Consider the following 11,427-nt stretch of genomic DNA (forward strand, 5'->3'; position numbering starts at 1 on the left):
TTGGGATGAGCTTCCACTACATCTACATGTAGAAGGATCCAATTGGTATATTAGCTGGTACATTGGACGATCTTTCGTTATTGCTGCAGTTTTCATTGTAATCCCAAGGAAAGAATCTCTTACCTGTCACCATCCAAGAAACACAAGCCTGTCAGAGCTGGCATTACTTGGGAAGACAGGTGTCAACGACTCCCTCCCCTTGTTATTGGTGTCAAAAATTACAACAAAAGCTAACACCATAACATAGATCAAATATTAAGTTTAAAGAGGGAGTCCTTAATTTATGATAATCTTTTCATCTTTTAATTCCATAAAAAATCGATAGCATCTCTTTTGTATTTTGAACTAATTTTCAAAAGTCCAGTCCACTGCCATCTCATCCGAGACCCTCACGTGAGGATTAAGGCACTGAAAAACATTGGAGTATGTTCAAAGTACTAACACTAAATTCAAAAGTTATACATTTATTCAATCAAGGAGAGAATGTTTTTAACCTATCAAGCTCAAAGGTTTACGACGTACATTTGTAACAAGCCTGATTAGCTCGGAGAGACAACACATCAGTATTCACCACTAAAAAACTAGAATTTACTGAGTAGCTTTCTCGGCAACATACCCAGATTAACAATCTAATCTCAATCTTTTGAAACTATAAATGAAGAAATGTAATATGCAATAGGCATGTACAAATGTATCCCATCAGAAAGTCTAATGTACATTATGTCTCGTAGGGAATCACCCCCAATTTCATATTTCCCCATACTATGTTCATTGTCATCATTCCCTATACTATGTTCTTTTTAAATTACATAGTGTATGTCTTTTTTACTTTTGTAGGAATTTCGTAGAAGCGGCCCAGAAGTCAAGTTCTCAGGACCTGGAGGGTTGAGTGTGCGTGTACGCGCGCGTTAAAAAGAGAGATCCAGTGCAGGTTGTAGGAGGGGATCGACAGAGTATTCTCAAATTAGTAGGCATATTTTTTAGACGCCATGTGTTGGGACTTAAAGCTTAGCCACTATATTTAGTTTTTGCTAACATTGTGCGTGTGTGTGTGTGTGTGTGTGTGTGTGTGTGTGTGTGTGTGTGTGTGTGTGTGTGTGTGTGTGTGTGTGTGTGTGTGTGTGTGTGTGTGTGTGAGAGAGAGAGAGAGAGAGAGAGAGAGAGAGAGAGAGAGGGATGATATGGCCATTTAAGGGTTCTCTAACCACTCAAAATGGGTGCTTTGAATTAGTGCACCTACCCTATGTGGGTATCCATAAAGAGGTACTAGGCCTGAACACGCATGGGATACGGCAAGCGGTAGCATTTCTTTGGGGGTGAAGAGGGAAGCACCAATACTCACCAACATGCATGCATGTATATTGAGAATACAAGAGGGAGACAAAGCCAGACAATGTGTATAAGACTAAATTTGATCATACCATATTATTTCTCATGCACAGTCAAAAAAATATCCAAGTGTGCCATGTGTATATACCTCCACTTCCAACTGGCAAGAATTGTTTATGTAAGGCCATCTGGTAGTGCGATTGTGTGAGTGGGCAGTATCAAAGCTACATCTATTTTTGGAAGAGGACCATGCCCAAGAATAAGTGTTCCCTGCTATTCTTGTAATTTTCCTCAGATAGGGATGTTTTTTCCAAGGTGGTATATGGGTTGGTGTTAATAAGATATCCGTACCCAAGAGATGTAGGCATGAACCCATGTCCAAGACTGACATCGGCCTAAAGCACCAAAAAGGGAAGTTGTCAACCAAGGGTTATCCAACGACTTGTCAGCTAGATAAGTGTGTGTGCGTGCGTGCGTGCATGCGTGCATGCGTGCGTGCGTGTGCGTGCGTGCGTGCGTGCGTGCGTGCGTGCGTGCGTGCGTGCGTGCGTGCGTGCGTGCGTGCGTGCGTGCGTGCGTGCGTGTGTGTGTGTGTGTGTGTGTGTGTGTGTGTGTGTGTGTGTGTGTGTGTGTGTGTGAGAGAGAGAGAGAGAGAGAGAGAGAGAGAGAGAGAGAGAGAGAGAGATAGAGAGAGAGAGAGAGAGAGAGAGGGTGCATCTAGAGAATAGTGAATTATGGGCAACCTGTCCATAGAGAAACCATGTAGCTCAAACCATGTTGCCATCTGTGCATACCATCTCGGTCTCTTGGATCTCCCTAGCTCTACTGCTTGATCCCTTATTATACCTTTACTAGTGAAGTTCCATGTATCCCTTCCCTCTGACTGGTCCCATTTGTCACCATTTATGCACCACTTGCCATGGATTTGGAAAAATTACAGCTTACATTGATGTGAGACCTGCCTTCTTGTGTGAAGGAGGTAGCAAGACAACCACTTCTATGGAATGCACATGTGACAGATGCAAAAGGCTATCATCTAGGTGATAGGAATGAAATTGATTGGGCTAGATGGAATAACGAGCCAGCAAGGAAAAAATGTGGTCACTATGATGCTTCCTTGGTTGGGTCATAGGTTATTGGAGCAATCTTTGGGATCCGCAGAGGAGTTGCTGCTCGTATAAGACCTGATGAGGCCATTCCACATGATTGTCATGCCTTCATTGAGAGATATAAACTCCTTTACCTTCTCATCAAGGATAGTGGATGTACTTTGATCCTCTATCAAGAGATGGGATTGTTTCTCAGTATGGGACTCTAGTCTTAAGCATCACTGAGACTAGACATCATGGACGTCACATGAGACTGGACATCCACCTAATCATCAGTTGACTACTAGACTCTATAGAGACACAGGTAGAGCGGCAGTGCTCTAGTGAGACACAACAGGTGCTGTCAGAATTTGTGCAGGCAGAGGTAGAGCAGGTGTGCTCCCTAGAGACATAGACAGAGCTGACAGATATGGTATTCTTTGATTTGCTCATGTTAGAGGCTGATGAGTTGGTACCAGGACACACATTTTTGTCTATGGGTGAGAGGACGTAGCTTCCCCAGTGTTGGTGTTGACACATCCATATGCGATGGGTAGTCCTAATGATGCAATGATTGTAGATAGCGCAGGGGAGGTGAGTATAGCCACGTTTGCATAGATTTTGTCAGTGTTTGGGCGTCTCATGTTTGACTTGTTAGTGTCGAGGCCTAATCTAACAGCTGTAGTGGAAGCATTTGTAGCAGGGGTTGTCAGTCTTGCGATGATTGACACTAGCATGATGCATAGTGGATTTTTGAAGATCATAAAGAGTAGTCTACAAGATTTACATACAGGCTCTAGTGTGGGTATGCACGCTCGCCTACCATGAGAGCCGATACGACTACATGTAGATCGATTGAGCGAGGCAGTGGGTGTAGGTTGAGAGAGTCTCTCACCCGTTTTCTTGTACATACTAGTAGTTTAGCTAGTAGGACCCACTTATCAACACATTCACCTTTAAGTGGGAGGTTTTTGGGGTACATGCATCTGTGCCTTGCCGGGTCGCCCAAGCTATGGGCGCCCGCCCACTAACACCTTATTCTCGTGTACAACTCATAGTAGAGTCTTGCTCCACCCACACACTTTGTACTCTCTCCTTCTCTCCTTCCCACACACACATCACACCGCGCACGCACGCATCCTTGCACTTGCACTCTTCACAGATGCAGACTCTACTAACCCAAATGGGGAATGTTGTTGTGGTAATTCTCCAAAATGAAGCAACTCTGGGGCTGATTTGATGCATCTTTGATCCTTGTCGCGATGAGGGATTACTGATGGCCACCTAGGGGTAGATCTAGGGCTGATTTGCACTTCTGATGTGAGAGGAATAAAGGGCTAAAGGCTAGCTATAAAAAAGAAAATTTGGCTTTAAAAATGCAACAAATCTGGGTGCATTAAGTAGGTCTAAAATGTAGCATATATGATGCATTAAGCAAAGCAAAAAATGGAGCAAAATTGCACTTGATGATGGATCAAATGATGGAAAACAATGGGAGAACTTGATGCAGTGAGGGAATGGCCAAGAAGAGGCTCAATGGGCTACCAAAGTTCTGGGCTGCAAATGGAGAGTTTTCATTAGCAAACAAGAGGCTTTTTTGGCAAGGAAAATGGCTAGAAATCCAAAATGCCGGGCTACAAGGCTAATCTGGCTTTGTGTTTGCAAAAAGGGCTAGAGATTTGCCGAGGGAAAAAAATGATAGATTGATTTTTTGATGCTCCTCAAAGTGATGAAAAAACTCTAGGATAGATGCTTCCTTTATATTGACTTTTTAGGTATAAAGACGGGAAAAGTGTGTTAAGTCAAGAAAATGTGCAAATGTGCACATTTACGAGTTTGCAAGTCATAACTCCCTGGTCTATGAACCATCCAAGTTTATAGGAAATAACCACTGTTATGTGAACCATTTGGCATAATGTACATGTAGATCTAGGCTAGAGGAACGTGTCAGTCCAATTTAACTCACTGTTCTGTGAAACATTTGACAAATGAATTGGACCAACACGTTCCTCTAGCCTAGATCTACATGTACATCATGTCAAATGTCCACTAAAGTGTAATAGTATTTGTCAAAATGCATGCACAATCCATTTATGCAAGAGGGTTCCAAAACTCAAAAACCTAATTTAATGGACTAATTTAGATATGAATGTCCTATAAGCAAGCTCACAAAATTTCCGATACTAATACTCCTAGGATTATAAATGCTCTTATATAGAGATATGTACAGAATTGGCTCTAAAAGTCGATGCAGCATGTCCATGTGGCACATAGAGCCATGTGCATGTGACATCTCTCAAACTAGACGATGAAAAATTGTTGAAACTCTCTAAAGATCAAGAAAAATGTGGGTCATTTTTGCAACAAACACGCTTCTTGGATCTTCTTACCAACTTGAAAGTTGACTTATAGCCCAAATAAATGGGAAACTTTGCTGATTTTCTAGTCTTTGGAGAATGATTTAAGACTTTCTTCAAACAATTTATCTTCTTTTCAAAAGATACATCTAACATTTGTACTTAGTTTTATCAAGATTTTGTTGGTGTCTTTTGTTCCCATGCTTGGGCTCACTTGCACAGCTAAATTCTTTGTCTCGTGAGCATGGTGGAGCTCACCTGTAAAAGAGACACATATCGTCTCTCGCTCAAAGCATGCCAGCAACAAATAGAGACTACACCATCTCGAACTTCACCATCACATCAGACTCTTGAGCGACACCCCTAGTATGTACCATAAAATGGATTTAAAGTCATAGGGATTAAGTTGGGATCAAAGCTATAAAAAAACCACCCTTTCAAATTGCACTACTATCAAAAACCTCACTGTCATATCACATGTAAACTTTTTATAGCTATTTGTATCAGCAGTGCATGGAATGCCTTCAAATTAATTATACATATGTAAATGTGAGGGCTGTAGAGTTTGATGTTCTTTGCTTCCTTGTGTTTGAATTGTGTTTGGAGTGTGCTTTTTATCGATTCCAATGTCACTTTATCTCCATTGGAGAGGTGAATTTATGGGTTCGAAAGTATTTTATTGGCTAAAATAGATATTTAGAGGCAACGAAAGTGTCTGTAGCTACCTTGATTCCATGGATTCACTGTCACCACATCCTAATAGGCAGAGAGAAAGAAGCATGCTAGCATGATAGGATATGTTTTAAGATTATATGATAATTTGCGGCAGTTCCTTGCTTGCCAAATATGGTGCAAGAAGTAGTACCTGATTACTTGAGTGCAGACTAGAAGAGCAGGTCTGAGCTTGAGGATTGGTGTATATTTCTGTTCTTAATACTATCCACTCACAATTGTGAGTTTTGCAACAAAAAAAAAAGATTATATGATAATTTTATTACTTCCATGGTTTGATTGTTTTCTCCTGGTTCTCTATAAAGAAAGCTTTGTATGTTGTTTTCCAATTTCTTTGGTTTGGACACTTTAGCAATAGACTCGACAGTCTTGCCCATTTGGTCATTCTTTGGCTCCAAACTGCTTCTTAACGCTACGGCTCTGCTAATAGGCTTAGTTGATTTTAATATTTTTTTGTAAACTTGAAGTTATGTTGCTTACAGCTAGGGAGCATGATATCATGATATGATATCTTTTAAGAGTTTGTGATAATTTAGCCTTCGCTTGAATTAATAATTAGGCCTAGTCGGCTAAATATACGCTAATTACCTTTTGCAACAAAAGTGAAAAGACATTTGTTCTAAGATCATATGGGATTTATTTTAAGGTTAGATTTCTAAGAAAATTACTTCTCTTTCATTTGATCATGATTTCTCTCGTCTTTGTTTTGTGTGTGTGAGTGCGTGCATGTGTGCATGTGCATGTCAGAAAGAGAGAGAGAGAGAGAGAGAGAGAGAGAGAGAGAGAGAGAGAGAGAGAAGTTGTTTGCTTTTTTTCCTTTCTATATCTATTTTCTTCTTAACAATAAAGGCATGTCATTTTGAGTTTTAAGTAACTTGTCTCTTTCCTTGTGAGAGAATCCAACCATTTGGCAGCTAAGCAAACTACACATGACAACTAAGTTTAGTGAGCTTCAGTAATGGTTAAAAAGCAGTGCATTTAAATTGGCCAACGCACAACTACCTTGGCAATAGGAAGAGAATGGTGTATAGGAGGGCCTCTTTATTTGGCAGTTTAAGGGAGTCAAAGCTGTAGTATTAAAAAAGTAATCAAAGGACAGCTTTAAAATTCAAACAATGCTAGTATATTTGAACTTAATTTTCCCCCAAAATAAAATTTAAAATCTAACGGGAAAAACCATACCATTAACATATCTACGGAAAGAGCTCAGCGTGTAGATTATAGATCCATAATCTCCGCTCAAATTGGAGATTGTATGTAGGAGTTATGGAAGGCCAAAAATCATAAAGTGGTCCACCTCCTTTTTGGGGGGGCAGGGGGGGGAGTGCATCCTTTGACCACTCTTACACCTCTCTTACACACCCACCATTCTTGCACACATGGCATGCACCTATTGTCAAAATGTTAATCACCTCTATAATCTCATGGAAAATAAAGAGGCCCTCCTATACCCCATCAATTCCTAATGGATAGTGCAGCAACATCAACTTCTTTATAGCTCTAAGAAAGGCATCGATGATTTTTTTATGCCTACATCATGCAAAGAAAATGCTCTAGCCCATGTTGGAATCATTGCTACTTTGAACTGAGTCAACCTCGAGTTAGTGAGCTTGTCTAACACAACCTTGCTGACAGCTTTGAACTGACTAATGCTTTACCTTGGGCTTTTAACGATGTAAACATATAAACATTCTTAATCTTGTTTGATCGACAATGACCTATGCTCCAACCTTGAAGGCATGTGGCTAGAAGTTCTAGACTATTTTAAACAAAATGCAAAGGGAAACCCAAAACAATTCACATATTCTTGCACCTTGAAGGCATGTGGAAGTTATGCAAGACCTTCACATGAGAGAATTCACAACAATAAGATCACTTACTCTTGCAAGATGGTCTGCTTGGCAATGCTTTGGTAGATATGTTTTCCAAATGTGGTGCCATTGGTATAGTACAAAAACATTCTAAAATTATGAGCCATTCTAACAAAATGCAAAGCAAAGGCCTTTCTCCAAATGTATTCAATCTACGCTTGCCCTTGAAGGCTTGCGGTCTTACAAAAGGCCTTAACATGGTGCCTACAATGCTTTGAATTGAGTGCATTGGTTGTAGATATGTCCAACATGGATGTGGCAAGGAAGCTCTAGGTTGTTTTAACCAAATGCCAAGGGAATTCCTTTATCCATATGCATTCACCTATGCTTGCACCTTGAAGGCATGTAATCTAACGCAAGTTGCTAACATGGATGAGAGAATTCACAATGAGAGTGCATTTGTTTGCATATATGAACAGCATGGTTGTGGCAAGAAAAAATGCAAAAGAAATTCCTCTCTACATGTGCAATGACATATGCTTGCCCCTTGATTCCTTGGATGTACCATGTGCAAAACTACCTTGCCAAATAGAGACACGCCTAATGTATTCAATGCAAGGCGTAGGGAATTGGCTCTTGACCGTCATCTTGTTTAAAGTCTTATTATGGACCATCACCTATGACACAACACAGGAGAGAGAAATTATTTGACCAAAACTAAAATTGACAGAGTGCAGAATAAATGGGTTAGAATAGAAAATATGTATTAGTATTGACGATTACAGAAGGAGCTTAGCTCGTATCATAACCTCCTGACCAACCCCATAACCTCCCGACCACTCCCAAGCTTTTTCCTTATCAATTGCATCTTAGTCTCACTCTCAATCCCAATCTCACACACGCTTGCAATCACAATCGCAATCCCACTCACAATCACCCTCAAGCCGCCTTCTCTGATGATAAAACCCATTTCCCTATAGGTTGCATGACATGCACGAATTTTTCCCAGAAAAGCTAGTCAAAAAGTAGCTCTTTTCATAGTCAACTCCAATCTTTTAGTAATGCAAAGTCAAAATCCCGGCCAAAACAAGGCATCTTGCACACGGCCACAAAATGGCACTAAATATATTTAGTACATACGAATTTGAAAAAAGATAAATTTCTTTTTAAGTCCACAATTTTTAGGCTTTCGATAGCTTGTAGCTCCAAATGTGCTCAAGTTTGTTTCATATCAATTCTTTTATCTCGTTGCAATCTTCGGCTATTATGTGATGCTAAAAAATCTGATCCTGCTCAAATTCTCCAAAAATCAACCTACAAGTTGGCAGTTTCTACAAAAATAATGTAAAACGCATGTTTCTTACTTTTTACTTAATCTGTAGGCTTTAACGAGCATCAAAAAACATGGAATCTGCAAATACTCATAGTACCAATATTTTTCCTTGTGTTAAGTGCTGGATTTCCTATGTACAAACCTTTCCTTGTGTTAAGCATTGGATTTCCTATGTACAAAACTTTCTTAAAATCTCATCTTAACACCTTCAAAAATGGCTCCCAAAGAGTGCCCCATGTCAAAATTTAAAATTGAAGAAAAACAATGAGAATGAGCTTCTAAACTTTGTACAAACTTTAAAGAACCAAAATTTCCTTCAAAAAAAAAGTTATTTCTAGAACTTTGAAAATAAATCTTATTACATGACCACAATGTGCTATGCTTTCTTATTACAAACAAATATAATAGGAATACAGAAGGATTTACATTGGAGAATATTAGTCCGCTATCCAACAACTCAGGAGTTTGCACTCTAGATAGGGCTGAAATCTTAATGTGAAAATTGATGATGTTGAAGGTGAAGAGTTGTTGCAAGTGAAAATTTTCAAAAGAGGAAGCCCCACTACTAACTAATGGTTTCAATTTACCAGGAAGGGCAGCTTATAATAGTTACTATCTATAATCAAATCAGCTACATTCTAAATGCTCTTAACTTGAACGTTGGGCTTGTGATGAAAGATGTCCCAATGTCCATGCAACATAGGTAATGCACACCTCGAAGACACATTGAAAGCGGGCTAGACGCAATCACCTATGAGACAACACATACTCTACCAATATTTACTTCAAATGGAGATTGTCGAGGAAGCGAGATCGTAAGGGAACGGTGAAGTGTATCAAGGGCCATTGCTAAAATTCCTACTCGAAAGAGACGAAGGTACGTCTCAAACTTCAAGCATACATTGATCCTATTTTTCCTAGTTTACACGTTCATATTTGATTTAATGGTTTGAACAATAATGTATAGAAGCTTTGGAGATAAGCTATGCATCTTTCTCAATTTAGCATTTGCTTACTGCTTATTTCCTTCTCCACAAGTACTTCCCAATCCGTCAAAGTCCGGGGTCGGGGGGCAGCGCCTCCCGACTGCACATCTAGTGCCGATTATTTTTCGGAATTTTTTCAAACATCCGTCAAATGGATGACACATCAGCACGCGAAACAAGGCTCCGCCACATCATCTGTGTACCCTGATCACGCCGCCTGTCACAACGGCTCAGCTCGACATGAAGCTTGCGTGATACGGGCTTAGCCAATTGGCCACCCTCCCCTAGACTTTGACACCTGAGAATGGTCTGTTAGTGACCATTCCCAAATTTAAAGGTGACCCCATGGCGACCGGCAGCAACTTTGATTTGATTTATATTTGATTTCATGGTTTGAACAATAATTTATAGAAGCTTTGGAGATAAGCTATGCACCTTTCTCAATTTAGCATTTGCTTACTGCTTATTTCCTTCTCCATCCTTGAAACGTTCAAATGTCTCATCCTTGTGCTGAAGAAAGCATACTCCACATGATATGACTAAAGTCATCAACCAACAACATGAAATATAAGGCATTGACAACAAGTAACAAAATTTGCATAGATTGTGGTGAACCAACTCCAAAACTGTCAATGCTCGCCGCTCTATATTGCTCTCCATAATTCCAAAAGCTTCATTCTTGAGAATTTTCAATGGAACGAACATCAATGTCATAGTAGATGAATATGAGAGAATAATCCCCAAATGGGAAAAAAACAAAATATTGATTGTTTGCTCAAGTCAATCAATGATAAATTTAGATATATCTGCCAAAAGTGACCTTCACAATTGTTGCAAGTTCTTTCAACCTTCATGGTATGTCGCTCTACTTGTATCCCTTTGTTATTGCCACTTGAGCCTTTTCCTTATCTTTTTGTTTCCGTTTGGCTTGGGGCATACCAAAGACTACAAGGTATTTTCCTTTTCCTTTGGAGCAAACTCTCCAAGCTCGTAAGAGTCAAAGACTACCGTCATGGTCACACATATGGCATAATTGATGCAAAATGTGTGTGTGTGTGTGTGTGTGTGTGTGTGTGTGTGTGTGAGAAATGTTAGGGACTATGGATAATTCCCGATTGGTCTGCAACACTAACAAATATCCAAGATAAAACTCTTCCATGTGGATTATTATTCAGCATTTTTTTTCACCCTTGTCCATCAAAATCATAAGCCTAAAATAATTTGAAGATGAAGATGTTCACCTGCAGATCAACCCACAACAACGAAGCAACAAGCGGATGAACAACATTAGCCACTATCAATACAGTCCTGTTTTTACTTGGATTGTGAACAGAGCAATAATGAAATGGCAACGCTCTTTCACCGTAGATATCCACTCCATTTGGTCTATAAGAACAGCTACCATCGATATACTCCTCTTTTCTGCACACCATTAGAACCGAACATCATGGAGAAAACAAACATATGACTGGAGAGCAAATCATGGCGCTGAGACAATGTCAAAGTGGCAACCAAAAATGACTTCGATGGTGTGGACAAAACAAAAACACCGACAACTCTATTCTAGCATGGTGAGGTCAACAACTCAAGAAAGATCTACCTCTGGAGTAGTCCCCCCTCTTTGAAACATCTTCCTCTATCATGACATCTCCATACAAGATATCCCCAAAAAATGGACAAGTCACTCCAGTTAGACCACCATAGACGACCAGTGAACCCAAAGAAATGAGGTCTGGAGGGCATAGGGTAGGCATTTGTCTTGATGCTAGGGTTCTTTATTCTATGAAAAAT

Source organism: Adiantum capillus-veneris, chromosome 17 (genome assembly GCF_014529385.1).
Source record: "Adiantum capillus-veneris isolate H3 chromosome 17, ASM1452938v2, whole genome shotgun sequence".
NCBI lineage: Eukaryota > Viridiplantae > Streptophyta > Polypodiopsida > Polypodiales > Pteridaceae > Adiantum > Adiantum capillus-veneris.